The following is a 16,893-nucleotide window of genomic DNA, read 5'->3' as shown; positions in this document are numbered from 1 at the left end:
ATAGGTTCAAGCCCTGCATTGAGTTCTGTGCTGACAGTGCAGAGCCTGCTAGGGATTCTCTCTCCTTCTCTCTACCCCTACTTGTGTGCTTCCTCTCTCTATCTCTCTCTCAAAAATAAATAAACTTAAAAAAAATTTTTTTTAGAAAATAAAAAAATAAATAAAAAGAAAGATACCAGGCCAAGAAGAGATTAGTTAGAAAGAAAAAAACAAGGTAAATTTGCCTGGGGAAACAACACGTTTCCACTTGTCTGGCACAATCTACTATTTATTGAATGCCAACTCTGTGTGAGCCACTAAGCTAGATGCACTGGGAACATCAACTGAGTTCCACAACACTTGGACCAACCACACATTATTAACCACTCTTACGGAGGAAGATGTTGTGACTCTGAGCACCATAGGATTTGTCTAAACTGACACTCTGTGGCCGAGATGGAGTATGAACCCAGGTTGTCTGACTCCACTGCCTGTAATTTCCCTCCTAATCTAGCAATAGACAGTGGGTATAAAACAAGTTGCTAAAGCCAAGATGATATAGGAAAAAACAATTAGGGATGCTCTTGGAAAAAAAATCAGAAGAAAAAATTCACCTGCATCAGAGATGAGATGGACAATAATCCCAAAATAGTTCCATCTCGGCTGCCTTGCTTTTGTGCACTCATTTCTCGGTGTATATTTGGTGTTATAAAAACCATTGGTGCTCTAATATAGAATTAATGAGATTGAAATGATGAAGCATGTAAACAAAAAGGGATGGGTTTCATTTTAACACTAGCATGTGAAAAAATCTATAAAAGATAAAACAAAGTGGCAGGTTTTTTAAGACCGAGCTTCTACAATAAGTGAAAGAAAAAATTAATTTCATGTTCTACTGATTGTAGTTCATCCTTTATGAGCAATCATGTAAATGTAAAATTCTCCCCATTTTCTCCTTCTGCTCCCTATCTTATGATCTCTTAGATTGATTTTATGATCACTTTCTAATTGCTGGTTTTCTTTAATTGACTAATGAAAAAACTAGTTCAACTCGGGCTTGCAGTGAATTTCTTTAAAATTAGAACTCTCTTCCTTTGGCAATGACACTGTGTCAATTCAGACTCCTGAATTTTTCAGTTGTTGGCCAAGTAAGTATTTGCTTTGTAATCTTTGTCAATAGCAGAGCTCTTAACTTTCGATTAAAAAAAAAAAAATCTCTGACATGTTCCAAAGCATTTCCATAGAACAATTATTTGCTTGTGGGATATTTCCAAGACCCCTGTGTGGTATACCACATTTGCCTTCTATTGTATATTTTCTCATTTTTCCATTCAAAATATAATTCCCAAGCAAAAATCTTGATCTTCACCATTATAAGAACTTGAAGCTAGTTTGACTGATTGTGCTTTTACAGTATCTGAAGAGAAAAAAACCAGAAATAGAAATTTGGCTTCCTATTTCCCAGACCAGGGATTTCCATACTTCAAGAAAACCCTTTTACTTATTTGCTAGAATAGCTGACCAGCACTTTGGAAAGTATAAATTATCAAAAAGACTTCTAGGACAAGGTCTTGCAGCCTAAATCAAACCTCTCTATCCCCGTTCGGCTGGATTGAATTTAAGAGGTCTCTCCTCCCCAATGTTCTTGGGAATACTGACTACAGACTTGGCTAGATATATGCCCTTCAGAGAGTATTCAGACCTCAGCTTAAACTGAGATATACTATGTGTTGTTACTGCTCTCTGAAAGTCTTAGGTAATAAAAGCAATGGTCTCTTAGTGCCGGATATGTGGAGACAGGGTGGGGCTGGGGGCAAGCAAGACCTCACATCATCTTCCAAACAACGAGGGTGGAGATCTTTGGGGATCACCACACCCGGGAAGAAAACATACTAACTCTGTGGTTGCAGTTCAGATACAGAGAATGGCTGAACTCACCCACAAGCCAGAAGAGCAATGCAGCTCCAAAGGGGATGTGATGTAGGCAAAGAGTTGGCACACCCTGGACTAAACTTCAGGGTACATAGAGGTTGTTGAATAGTGAACATTTTGGTCATCTTTCTGATGTGAGTGTTTCTTTTTTTTTTTTTCTTTTTAATTTATTTATTTTTGAAAGAGAGAGAGAGAGAGAGAACAAGCAGGGAAGGGGCAGAGAGGCAGAGGGGGACAGAGAAGCAGAGGAGGCTCCAAGCTATGCGCTGTTAGCACAGAGCCCAACGCAGGGCTTGAACTCACAAACTGTGGGATCATGACCTGAGCCAAAGGCAGACGCTTAACCGACTGAGCCACCCAGGCACCCCCAATGTGAATGTTTCTTAAATCAGTATCTTACTGTGAGAGCACCAGATGCTACTCTTGTGTTGAGGTAGATGCCTTGTTTCTAAGAGCTCTGTGAGGACAACTACCAAGGGTTCACAGTGTGATCAACTACCAGTGACTCTGCTGGAGGCCGTCATGGTGGCCATGACCACACCTGTAAGGGCAATGCCCAGGACGAAGAGATCTTCCATTCAAAATTGGAAAGATGATTCATCAAGGACTTTGCAATTGCTATAAAAATTCAGGGCCTTTACATGTATCAGGAATTCACTGAGCCAGGAATTTGTTCATAAGACACTGGGGTCTTTTAGAAATTTCCTAACCACATGCTTTTATAACATAAAGACTATGCACTAAGCAAAGAAGAGTAAAAGATAAAGAACCCAATTCAAGGTCAGTATCAAGGATAGCAGTTGTTGGAAATAAAGGTGACACTTAGCTCTAATTCTCCTGGGAGTTAGAAGAAAAAAAAAAAAAAGATACATATAGGGTGTCACAAGATTTATGTTAACCACAAAGTAACGATGATAACAAAGAAAGTGTAACAGTTTAGTAAGCATGCATGTTTCTCTAACACTTAATTCCAAGTGTACTTTAATGCATGGCAAATAAGGAGCTTTGACTTTCATAAATGGCTTTCTAAGATATGAGAGAAACAACTAATTTTTGAGAAGCTGTATCTGCTGGGAACAGAGGGATTAAGAGTTATCTGGTTGAAAATTGGAGGACAGACTACATGCCCTTTATCTAATTTCCAGCTAGTTAACTTTGCAATTCTGATAACAAAATACAATCGGTATATATTTTATGGCATAATCATAAGATTTATTTTATTCTGATTAATCAAATAGTATGTCAATCAGTGGTCTAAGTTTTAATAATTCAGAGTTCATGATTTCTGTATGAGTATTTTTCTTTTTTTTTTTTTTTTAACGTTTATTTATTTTTGCGAGAGACAGAGATGGAATGCAAGTGGGTTAGGGGCAGAGAGAGAGGGAGACACAGAATCCGAAGCAGGTTCCAGGCTCTGAGCTGTCAGCACAGAGCCCAACGTGGGGCTTGAACTCATGAGCTGTGAGATCATGACCTGAGCCGAAGTCGGTCGCTCAACCGACTGAGCCATCCAGGCGCCGCTGTATGAGTATTTTTCAATAAATCATATGAATGTCACTAGCCCAAACTTAATTTTATATATTTTGATGCTGGTATGTGTATATGTTTATACTGGCATGAATCTTGAAAGATGGATAAATGAAGTTTTCAAAAGGCAGATAGGTACAGATGAAAAAAAGAAGTGATTGAATGAAATAACACTGCACAATGGCCTACTTTAACTTCTGATGCTAGTAAATAAAATATATTTGAAATATCTGGGAAATGAGCCAGATGAAAAATATTGAATATATTTTCAAGTAGTTTTTCCTTTTTTTAAAGGTTAGCTTAAGGCTTATAACCAAACAGCCCGACAGAATAGAAAAAAATCAATCAATCATACGGATGCTGTGTCTCCAGAATGCAAAGCATCTGGTCATGGCTAAATGACCAATTTCCACATTTCCTCTCTCCCTAAACATGTTACTCAATATCTGAAATCATGCAGATAGGGCTGGAGTGATAAATTCCATAGGACTGAAACATAATCACAAGAGAGAAGAGATAATGTCTGCGAAAACATTTTTTTGTTTTGTTTTGTTTTATTATTTATTTTTGAAAGAGAAAGAGAGAGAAAGGGGGTGTAGGGGCAGAGAGAGAGAGGGAGACAGAGGCTCTGTGCTGGCAGCAGTGAGCCCATGCGGAGCTCGAACTCACGAACCGTGAGATCATGACTCGAGCTGAAGTGGATGCTCAACTGACTGGGCTACCCAGGCGCCACTGTGAAACATTTTGTAAATTGTGAACAACCACATAGGTAAAGATTAACGATGCTCTTTGCATTAACTATGAACGGGAATAGAAGATAGACAGAGTTTTATTGGCAGCTTTCTAATAGATTCTATTCCTCTGTTTGGCCCTTACCAGCGGGCCCCATGAAAACAAGAACAAAGAAAAAAGCTGAAGGCAAGATTGTAAGGGTCTTCCTGCCTTATAGGACCCCTGAATTTCTATAACAGCAACTTTGGAAACACATTTCCTTTATGCTATGCTTATCGAACAATTTTTGAGCACAGGGGTTCAAAGCCTGAGGTTTGGAGTCAAGCAGAACGGAATTTGTGTCTCATCAAAAGTGAGACCTAGGACAGGCTACTTAACCTCTACAAGCCTTGCCTCTGCAGCTGTAAAATGTGGGGGCTCAGTGTTACTGTGTACTCTCCTCAGGGTGCTGGGCTCGTGCTTCCAGCTGTGAATGCTACTCTTCAGTAGTGAAGTGCAGCTCTACGAGGCCCTTAGCACCTCGGCAGCACAGGAGATCCTGTTATCCACACAATAACGATTACATCGTTTGCAAAACTAGGGGCAATAACTCTATTCGATGCATTTGTTGTGCCTTAAAATATAGCAAATCAAGCAGTAGCTGATCAATTTTATATTCAAGGAAATAAAATATTCAAGGAAAATATTCCTGTTCTGCTTTAAAGCCCATATCTCCAACCTGTCAGAGCAAATCACAGCAGAGTATAAGGAGTTTTGAAGGGAGCAAATCTACACGTCTAGTCCCTTGAAAGTGTCCACCTACAAGACAGCAAATCCTCCGTGTTCTGGGAATTCCCTCATTCTGTCCGTGTGGCTGTGCGTTCCTCTGCCAGCCGTCCTTTCGGTTCCTCAGCGCTCAGGCTCTTGACCGCTCCTACTGACATCACTCAGTGTTCCCGCCACATACACCTCGACTGCAACTCATAAACCACACACCACCCACGAGTATGGTTACTCTCAGGGTAGTCCTGATGCATGTTCTTGGTCCCTGTCGCGTTCCTGAAGGCTTCCGGTGGGAGAGGGAGAAGGCTTCCGGTGGGAGAGGGAGAAGGCTTCCGGTGGGGACAAATCTCTACTTTGTCCTTTGTGGACTTCATACGAGGTAAGAAATACTTAATGATACTTGAAGGCATTGCGTTTGGATTACTTCACTCATATCCCAGCTTCCCGAACACTGCTAAGTGACTATTCTCTCCATACTCATATGACTCTGAGTGATTCTGGGCCTCTTCTAAAGAAAGTAGGCATCCTCCAAGATAACTTGCAGTCTTGAATGTGCACCTAGCTTTTCCCTCAATTTTAATGCAAGTGTTTCAGGGAAGGTGACAGGTAGATAGCAAGGCAAATAGAGTGCATAAATATAGACCTAGATCTAGAGCTGTACAGTTGTGGATTATGGCTGTTGATTCTAACTGCAGTTATGGCTAAAGAAAGAGCTTAGATTGTTTGCCGTCTTGCCAGTTACAGGCTAGGTCAGGGTGAAGAAGGCTGCTGTGTAGATCAAGTGAGGGCCTTAGTGGCCCCCTCAACATGGTGCTGACGTCATTCTCTAAATGTCAGCACAGAAAGTTAATTTTTGTAGCCCAAACAGTTCTCTAGACTGACAATAAACTGGGTTTACTGTGTGCAATGTTGACCTATTACTCTAACCAGATAAACCTTGGAAATAAGATGGATTGGCCACATGTGGAGGGCAAATGAGTGATACATGAAGCTGCATGGTGAGGAAATCTCTAAAATATTTGCCACAAAAATGTTTGTATTGAGCCAATATAGCCTGTTGTAATTTACCATTGTGCTCTAAGGATATTTGTATCTCAAGGACATGTTGGCTCAGCATGGGACAATTCTGATGGGCCATTTTAGCTCCAGGACACTTCGTGCAGTGGGTATCACAGCTCAACATTTTCCTCTGCTTCATCTGGCTCTTGAGTAAACTAGGAGCTGCCCGCTCTATATCCCATTGGGTTTTCATATATACCTGTCTTTGTTGCTGTAGTCAATATGTATCCATCTTTTTTCCCTTTACTTTAACATTTTGTTCACTTTGAAAACATCTCTTAAAACACAAAACATCCACACTCATCACTCAAAGCTGTGGCTCTTACCACAGCTTTCATCATGGAGTTTAAGAATGGATTATGATTACACTAGTTATCCTGATTAGTGGAACTATTTCCATTTTAAATAGACTTGGAGCCTCTTAACTTGGTGTGCAAATCTGAGGAAAAACATTTCTGTATTTTTCTATTTTCATTGGGAAATGAGAGCATGTTGGAAATAGGCCCATGGCAATGGCTACCTATAAAGAATCAATCAATCGAGTCAATCCAATTATCGATGGAATAAAAGGATTCTGAAAACAAAAGGAAGCTGAGATATTTACTTAAGGTCAGGAAGGCACATTTGTTGTAGAGCTGAGAATAGAATACTACCTAACTCACTGGCCAGAGTCCTATATAATACATCCATCTGGTCAATATTTCTTATCTTGCCACGAAGGATAGTAGACAAACCTCTTAAATGTAACAAATGTGAGTCCTGGTGCCTTGATTGTTTACTTGAATTACTCCCATCCTTAAAATCTCCTTGTCAATCCATTCTCAGGAATACTGCAGTCTTAAGGTTTTTGTTATTTAAAAAATATGTATCTATAAATGTATGGAGTTTAATGAAATAAAGACAGGCAGACTTCATTTTACAAATAGTGACATGTATAAAATTGTATGCAATTTCTATCTTACTTCCAAGGCGCATTTCAAATACTGAGCAATTCTCATTACTTTTTCTTCAAAATACCCAAATTAATTATTCTGTCTTCCATAATCCCATAATTCTTATTTTTATTTTAATTATATGTGTATTTGTCAAGTTTCTTTGAATGTGGGTAATTTTTCTTATTCATATTTAAATTCCTAGTTCTTAGTAGTTTCTTGATGTAAGTATGACTTTAAATTTTTTTTAATGTTTATTTATTTTTGACAGAGAGAGAGAGAGAGAGTGATCATGAGCGGGGGAGAGGCAGAGAGAGAGGGAGACACAGAATCCAAAGCAGGCTCCAGGCTCTGAGCTGTCAGCACAGAGCCCGACGCGGGGCTGGAACTCACAGACCCGAGATCATGACCTGAGCCGAAGTCAGACGCTCAACCAACTGAGCCACCCAGGCACCCCTAGTATGACTTTAATAAAAGCTAAGAGAAACAATGCTTACATACACTTTGAATATTTTTATTCTAGCTTCTATTATATTTCCAAGAAGCATCATAGCCAAAAGAAATGGAAACCCAGTGATACAGTGCATAAAGAATAGCACACTGGGGACTTTTCCAGTATTCCCTTCGTATGGCATTTGCTATTGTAATTGTATATCAGGGAAGGAAAATCCCTTGGCCCTTCCAGTGGTAGGGTACGAGGAGGTGGGGAGGAGGAAAAGGATAGAGAGAGAAGCCTCTATGCTTTCATTATTTCTTAATATTAGTCTTTTATTCATTTGCTCCTCATTGTTTGTTTTCCTGGGAATACAAAAAGTATTATAGGGTTCAGAGGAAAAGATGAAATTGAGGGAGACCAGGGCGCCTGGATGGCTCAGTCAGTTAAGCGTCTGCCCTCGGCTCAGATCATAATCTCGCAGTTTATGAGTTCTAGCCCCACATCGGGGTCTGCACTAATGGTGCAGAGCCTGCTTGGGATTTTCTCTCTCTGCCCTTCTCTCTCTTTCTCTCTCTCTCTCTCTCCCCGCTCCCCCACTCTCTCTTTTTCTCAAAATAAATAAATAAACTTAAAAAAAAAAAAAAGAAATGGAGGGAGTGGAAAGGGCTTCACATGGTTACTAAACCATGCATTGAGAGATGGTTACTAAAATTTCAGGATTGAGACTCACCAGTAGGGTTAACGTTTGCTTAACTCACTTCCAAGATTTCCAGGGCAAATCCAGACCACATGGACACCCCTGGCTGGTTCCTGGTGCTTCTGCAGGGTTGAGAGGGCTGTTAACGTGGAGATAAATTGTGATTCATGTCTGATGAGTGAGCTGGAATAGGTAGTCAGTATCTAGCAGCAGATCTGAGGGGTGAAATCAGAGCTGAGGCAGGGGACAAACCAAGAGGTTAAAAGCAGATTGCCAGCCTGAGTTACAAAGAAGAGAATAATTTGGAGCAAAGGAACCTGAAAGTGCATAAAGTTGGAAGAATACTTTATTAAAAATGCATGGGAGAGGCAGGCTTTACATATATGTGATTAATGTGTATAGATATGTACATGTGAGTGTATATGTTAGGGCATGTTAAAAATGATTAAAGAGACAATTTTAAGTTTAATAAAAAGGAAATTTTTACTTAATTCTTCAGGAAGTGGGCAGGCTCCATTCCCAAGGGTTCAGGTAACTGTAGAATGGGGTGGGAGGCGAAAAGCTTTTATGGGATAAGGAATAAGGATCAGAAGAGAAAAATAGAAAATGAGGAACAGAAGTGAGTAAAAAGCTGGAGTTGGCTTGGCATTTGGGGATTCGCTGACTGGCTGTCTGTCCCATGTTTCTGGTCCCATGTTTCTGTCCCATGTTTTTGGTGTCTACAGGGACACCAAAGTTACCTGAGTTTCTGTTTGCTGCTGTGCCACTTCCGGCAGGAGTGGCTCCATCATGAGCCTCGAAAGTTATTTCAACCCTTCTTTGTGAAGGCTTTCCTGACTCCCCAGGCAATCCTTTGCTCGTCAGCAGTGCTCCCATTATGCTCTGCCTAAACCACATGAAAATCATTTTCTTACTGTTTTCTTGCCTCTCCCTTACCCTTTGAGGTTTTGTTTTGTTTGTTTGTTGGGTTTGTTTTTTTTTTTTTTTTTGAGGAAAAACTTGTGCATTTCATCTCTGCATCCACAGTCTTAGCATAATTCCTAGTATGTGGTAAATGCAGGAACAACATGTCATACAGTATCAACTGTCAACAGAGGTTGACAGTTTCAGAGCACAGTTGAAGGGTCTATTTTTTTCCTGTATTCAAAATTATAATTCACACAGTTGGGGCATTTAGGAGATCTTACAGGTTCAGAAAATGGTTGTTCCAAAATCTGAGGCTGTGGAGAAGAATGAGTAGTCCCAGCTACCACGTGTGCATATCTGTGACCCCAGAGCAACATCCCCATGCTCTTTGTACTTTATAAGGAATCAAGAATTATAGATTACAGTGCTGGCTCTGTCACTAGGTAATGAAACCTAGGTAATGAAATTTGATTGGTCATGAAACCTTAATCTCTAAGGTTTTCCCCAGCTCCGAAGTTATTTGCTGAGGCAATTTGTGCTTCTGCTATGACAGCATATGTGATTCAGGCCAGCTTTCCCACTGAGGAGATTTATGAAGACTGAATAAGCCTTAAAAAAAATAGCTGTTTGAAAAAAAAAAAAAAAAAGGACAATAACAAAGGCAGTTAGGATGTGAGGGTATAAGATCCTGAAAAGAAGGAAGGCACATTGATTTGCCTGATATCCTCCACCACTTTCCCTTCCTAGGTGTTTGCTGGTTCACGAGCAGTACAACAGTCAGACTGAGCAGAAACCAGTCATTTTGGGCATTAAGCTTTTGGCAGCCATAAGTTCAGGAGTTAAAGAAAGCAGTCAGGACTTGAGAGAAGGTCCTCAAGAAAAGACAACCTCAAAGAAGTGAACTTGACATTTTGCAGTACATTTTTCCTCAAGGTATTTGCTTCATTTTGAGCTGCAAGGGACAAGAGTGGATAATTAGATAATACAACTGAATAATAGTAAAAAATATGACATATCATCATTTATATGATGCAGCTAAAGCTATACTTCGAGGAAAATTTATGTCCTTAAATGTGTATATTAGAAAAGAGAAATATCTGAAAATTATGTAACTGTTCATCTCAAGTAGTTAGGAAAAGAATATCAAATTAAATGTGAAGAAAGTAAAAGAAAATGATACAGATAAAAATAGAATTAACTGAAATAGAAACGAGTATATAACTGAAAAAAAGATCAAACCCAGAGATGGTCCTTGAAAAGAATAATAAAATGAGTAAACCCCAGTAAAACAGGTTCAGAAAAAATGAAAGAGTAGGAACAAATTATAAATATCAGTAATAAAAGTAGCATATAATTATAAATCTTATGTACACTAAAGTATTAGATTATACTATAAATATATGGCAATAGATTTGAAATTTAGTTTCTTGAAAAACATAAATATCAAAACTGACACAAGAAATTATATAATAGTATACAGTATATATATATATATGTATATATATAATATATACATATATATATGCATACAGTATATATATGTCATATACACATGAAGTCCCTAATCTAAAACCTTCCAACAACAAGAAAAAGTTCCTGGTCCAGATAGCATCTGTAGCAAATTATTTATCACACAGACAAATAAACAGAATTTACCAGAATAGAGAACCACATATGGTAACTTATGACAACAGTGACAGTCAAGTGCAATGGGGATAAAATAGTCTTTTCAATAAATAGTACAGGGTTAACTGAATATCCATATTGTAAAATTACAATCTTGATCTCTACCTCATATCACAAAAATATCATTTCCCCGTGGCTTAAAGAACAAAATGTAAACAGTAAAGCAGTAAAATTTCTAGAAGAAAAAAAGAACACCTTGATTTTGAGATAAGCAAAGTTTTCTTAGAGCACAGTAAGCACAAAGTCTAAAGAAAAAGATTGATAAATTTAATGTTATTAAAATCAAGTTCACCTGTTCATCAAAAGACATAATTAAGAGGATGAAATGGCAACTTATAGGACGGGAGAAGGTATTTGTAATAGGTACACCCTAAAAAAGCTCTGTGTCTGAAAAATAAAAGAAGTCCTGTAGATCAATAAGAAAAAAATAGACAATTTCAAAAGAGATTTTAGACTTCTCACATACCTGATGGTGTGAATATTGGCATAATTACTTTGGGAAATTATTGCTATCTATTAAATATATATACATATTTACATATATAATATAAATATATATGTATAAAATTATATATATATATATATATATATATATACACATAGATAGATAGATAGATAGATAGATAGATATAGATATAACCTATGACTCTGCAACTCCACTCCTTGTGCAATGTGCTCCAAAAAAACCAAAGAGACATGAGCAAGCAGGCTCATAGTTGCATTAGTTGTATTCGCCAACATCTAGAAACAACTCCATTTCCATCAAAAGCAAAAGAAGTAAAGTGTAAAATATTCAAATAATGGAATATTCTACAGCAATGATAATGAATAAATTACTGCTGTATAAGCAACGTTTAAGTCTCCCTAACATAACATCAAGCAAAAGAAGACACCAAAAAGACACTATATAATTCCAATTATAACATTCAAAAACAGGCAAAACTAATCCACGTAATAAAAGTCAACAGTAATGGTTTCCTTTGGTGGGGAAGGGATTACTGGGGCAGATGATGATGGAGGCTGGAGGCTGGAAGCTGTCAGTGATGCTTTATTTATTGATTTATTGTACTCATTCACAGATTTAGTAAGCTTATGATTGGGCATGTTTTTCTATATAAATGTTATATTTCACTTTTAAAAATTATATTAAAGAATGATTTCATATTGTTTTTCTATTTAGCAGTATACACAATCAAACTCAAGAAGTTCAGGACAGAAGGATGAGGGAAGCAAATTGGTATTCAGCTTCTGAAAGCAGCAGAAGGCTCTAGGCCTGATCAAGTGGAAGTCCAGGCTTTGCACGGTTTATGCCAACGTGAATTTGAGCAAGTGGAGAGACAGCAGTCAGGCAGGCCACACAGATGGGTATCCAGTATAGAGGGAGTATAAGGCTATATTTTGAGGTCATGAGAGTTCACCCCTTCCACCCCAGTAAATCTTACTTCCTAACAACCAGTTACAATCCCTAAAAGTTCATACCAGAAGTCAAGATAGCAGTTATAAAATGTGGGGTCTGAGGATTCAACTATAGAGAACAAACTAATGGTTACCACACTGGCGGGGGGGTGGGGGGGCAGGTAGGTGGGGGAATGGGTTAAGTAGGCAATGGGGATTAAGGAGGGCACTTGCAGTGATGAGCACTGGGTGATGTATGAAATATACATGTGATCTTTGAATCACTATATTGCACAGCCAAAAACTAATATTATACTGTATTTTAACTAACTGCAATTTAAGTAAAAACTTTTTTAAAATGTGGGTCTAAGGTTTCCAGTAGAATTTTCTAATTTTGTTTGTTCTTTTATTTGCATGAATATCTTTGAAGGCTCTGCCATTCTAAAGACTATGCTTCTCTTTTGCAAGGATAATCCACAAGTAAAAAAAAATACTTTTCAGAGAGTAAGACTTAATAATTTCTTAAACTAGTGTTTCTTGGCTCTTGAGATCCAGCTACATATTCTCCAAGACCCAGAAGGAAAATTTTCACCTATGAAATGATTGTCTCCAGAAGGCTACAGCTAACATAAAAGTAAGCTACCCAAATACTATTCTCTTAACTGTTATAACTCTTCCTTCCTATTATCATGTTAGCCTAGGTGAAGGGTCAGCAAAATGTTGTTCCAGGAATAAATCCTGGCCAGCATCAGTTTTTGTAAATAAAGCTTTATTGAACAACAGCCATGCCTATTTGTTTACATGTCATCTGCGGTACTTTTAAGGTACAGTGGCAGAATTGAATATTTGAGACAGAGACCATTTTAAGGCCACATCCAATTTGGATGCCAAAAAAGGACTTTTCCCACTGTCCTTCAAAGCAATCTGTACATGTTGGTGTGTCCACCTGTAGAAGAGAAACGTGTTCACCCGCCTTTTGGATGCCAATCATTCTGTTAGAGGAGGTCCCACTGCCCAGGTAACTCAGACCTCCCCCAAATTGTTACTATATTTACCTGGTCCTCTACAGAACAGATTTGCCAACAGATTTTTTACTGACTTAGACTTATGGATTCGCTTTTTATCGCAGGAGAAAGAATAGTCCCATGAGAATAAAACTCAAAATATAAAGTTTTTGTTAATGCCAGCATCAATTAAGTTGAGATGGAGAGGTATCAGAAAAGTCTAGACCAAGAAAACAGCACAGCAACAGGCTCTGTGCGTGTGCAGAGCAAGCAAATCAAGCAACCATTCTTGATTTGGGAAGAATGGTGGTTCCTCCATAGATTGGAAAAAAAAAAAGTACTCTTGGAAAGAAGTGTTTCATAGAGTATGGGTTTCTTCTTGCCCTAAATGTTGTATTGAACATGACAACTAAATGCAATGTATGAGCCTTAACTGAATATTGGATTTAAAAAATAATAATAAAAAAGGTAAAGAATGTTATTGAGGTTAATGTGGAAATGTTGATACGGGCTATAAACTACATAATAATGTGAAATCAATGTTAAATTTACCAAGTTGATCACTGTTCTGCAGTTTGATAGGAGAAAGGCCTTGTTCTTAGAGGATATGTGTTGACATATAGAGGGCACCAGGGTGGTTCAGTAGGTTAAGCATCTGATTCTTAATTTCGGCTCAGGTCATGATCTCATGGTTCGTGAGACTGAGCCCCGAGTAGGGCTTGGGATTCTCTCTCTCCCTCTCTCTTTGCCCCTCCCTCCTCTCTCTCTCAAAATAAATAAATAAAAATTAAAAAATAAGAAATATAGAGGACTTAAGGTTCATGATGATCTGCAGCTGACATTAAAATGGATCATCAAATAATCAGAGTGAGAGAGAGAAAATGAATGTGACAAAATGCTAACAATTAGTGAATCCAAGTAAATGACATATGGGTGTTGATTGTACTATTCTTGCAAATTTTCTGTAGGTTTGACATTTTTCAAAATAGATCGTCAGAGGAAAATCTAAAAACAGATATTGAAAGATAACGCCAATATTTGGGAAAAGAGTGAAGGAGAGAATACAAAAAAAAAAACCCTAATTTTTTTTTACTGAGAAGCTAAATTTGTCACTAACGAATTTATTTAGGTACTCACGTGTGATTATATTTATCTTTCTCTCTTTTTTTTTTCCTGTTTTATCTCAGGCCTCAGTGTATCCCCAATTGCTTCATTTGATTTCTTGAACACAAGAAAAAATTACATTAAATATTTTTCCCAGGAAAACATTCTACATGTCGCACATGAGTCTACCTAAAGTACACATTATAAGCATATCCCTCAGATAAACATTTCTTCTAGTTAAAATCCTGTTTTAAAATCTTTCGAGGTATGTGTCACATTATATGACACACAAAAAAAGATATACACACCAGGTCCAAAGGAATCTTCAACACATGTCCCTCATTGCTTCTCAGAAATATAGTGCCATGTAACCTTGGGAGAGTGACACATTTACAGATGACAGTAGAGAATTACCAAGGGGAATACAGCTACGTCTGGCATCATAATATATGTCGTTGCCAACTGCTGACAGATATTCCACATGGGGTTTAGATACTGCGACTTTGGCATGAATCTTAAAGCGTATTTGAAAGCCTATAGCTCTGAGGAAAAAAAGGACTTTTCCCACTGTCCTTCAAAGCAATCAGTACATGTTGGTGTGTCCACCTGTAGAAGAGAGGCGTGTTCGGCCCCCTCTTGGATGCCAATCATTCTGTTAGAGGAAGTCCACTGCCCGGGTAACTCAGACCTCACCCAAGTTGTTAAAGATAAAACAGTGCTGGTCTCCGGTTGCCAAACCTCCACCTGATTTAAAAAGCTCGGCAGCTCCATCTAGGTTCTGCATTTGAATTCGGTTCTCCTTTGCAGAAGGCAGTTGGTTTGACTGACTTGGAAAATGGATCTTCCTATACTCGAGTTCTAACTTTCACTTTTTAACAAATTCCAGGGCTTTTCAGAAGACACCACTTTTCCTTAGAGTTAACGGTTGGAGCAGGGCTACCCAATAGCATTTATATAGGAGGTCAAGATGAATTGTTATTGGAGGAAGAGGACTGAGGGCAGAGGAGTTTTAAGCAGAACTGAGTGTGTAGTAAAAGCTCTGTGCATACCTAATAAGGCTACAACTGATAGGTTACTTAAACAAGGGAGGCAATATATCAGAAAGACAAATTCTGCCCTGTCCCGTGGTATGATCACAGCATGGGCAAATGGAGCCATGGAGTCATAACATTAAACTATCACCATGATAAAAAAAACATCAATGGTGTTGTGTTACTTTGCAATTCCTGTTCATGCTCTAAATGTGAATGAGCAATAATCCTAATGACAAACATTATTTTGATGAAGGGGTGAGCAATGTGTATCCTTTCTGAGTTAAAATAGTAAGAACATTTCAAGAAAATTTACTTCTTTTTAGGACAAAGGAAATAATATTTTATTTTAAATATGAAGTTTGTGGCTTTGTTTTAAACCTCTTGAAATTATCTAAGATCCCAAATGCTTGTAGATAGAACAATAATAAAAGATGTCATCTAAACTCCTACTCACTTGCCAGTTCCACTGTGGGAAGAATAAAGCATAACATTTTGCGGGGTGGAGGGTGGGCACTCAGAGCTAATTCAAATGAGCCAAAAAATTATGTGGCTTCTTCAAAGTCAGCATAGATGTCAGAATAACAGAATACCACTCTTGTTGAAGACTCAGTAAGTCAGGTCGTGGGCACTAATTAGGAGAAAGTCATAGAATATCATCATTTAAGTTTTCTTCCCATCTTCTTCAGTAATAATGTCTAAGATCAAACACTCCTTACCTCCCTATGCCCCTTCTTTTTTTAAAGAGCTTTCAAATTGTAGATACTGTTTTTGACTTATAAGGATAAGCAATGAGATTAGGAAATTAGTCTGATAGTCTTGGGAAAGCACAAAAAGTAAGATATAAGTAAAGTCATTGTTTGTTCTTCCAAAATGAATCCTTGAGAACAATTATCACCTCATTCAAAGAAATAAATTTGAAATTGTAAAACCTCCATTAGAATCCATCTATATCTGAATGGCAGACTTTGTCAGTATCCAGTGAAAGAATATACAGACCAAAGTGTATTTAGAATGGTTTGCCCTGGATAAATCTCTACCCCAAGTTAATTGTCCTCATAATTGGAGAGGAAATGAGAACTACAAAAAAAGAGCAAGACTCCTGGGGTGGGCTGAGTGGCCGACTTCCTTAACAAAATAGTCTCTATTTTGTTTAAAATTCAAGCTCAAGGCAATGGCTTGATTTTGATGATTTACCACATCAATAGCCTTGACCACAAAATTCACCTCATTCACGAGGTTCACACCCCATTCACAGAACCCTGTCCAGTCTAGCCTCTACAGAGCCTTGTAGAGTAGGCACTGTACCCGTGGCATGTTCAGAGAAATTATGGAAGATCAGAAGGAGGCAGTGGATGTGTGACTGCATAAGGAAATAAATGCTGAGTTGATGTGTAATACAATGACTTATGATAAGAATCTGTGGACTGTATAGACATTTGTAAGGGGGATCAATTGCATGTGGTATATAAAAAATACATATATTGTGCCTAGACTTCAGAAAAAACAAGCTTAGAAAGCTGTGTCTATCATTGCTGTCAGCTCAGAGAATGCCTGGAGCAGAACTGAATAAGAATTTTCATGAACTCCCATCATGAAAAATTTGGTTTGCATGACTAACTTGTCTCACTAGGTCAGATCACTGCTCTTTGAAAGGGCAGGCCTACTCCGGCCGACTCCATCTTGTTCTGTGTCCTTCACCTTGACCACG

The sequence above is a fragment of the Panthera tigris genome, chromosome B2 (assembly GCF_018350195.1).
Source record: "Panthera tigris isolate Pti1 chromosome B2, P.tigris_Pti1_mat1.1, whole genome shotgun sequence".
In the NCBI taxonomy this organism is placed as follows: Eukaryota; Metazoa; Chordata; class Mammalia; order Carnivora; family Felidae; genus Panthera; species Panthera tigris.
This window is presented reverse-complemented; position numbering follows the sequence as displayed.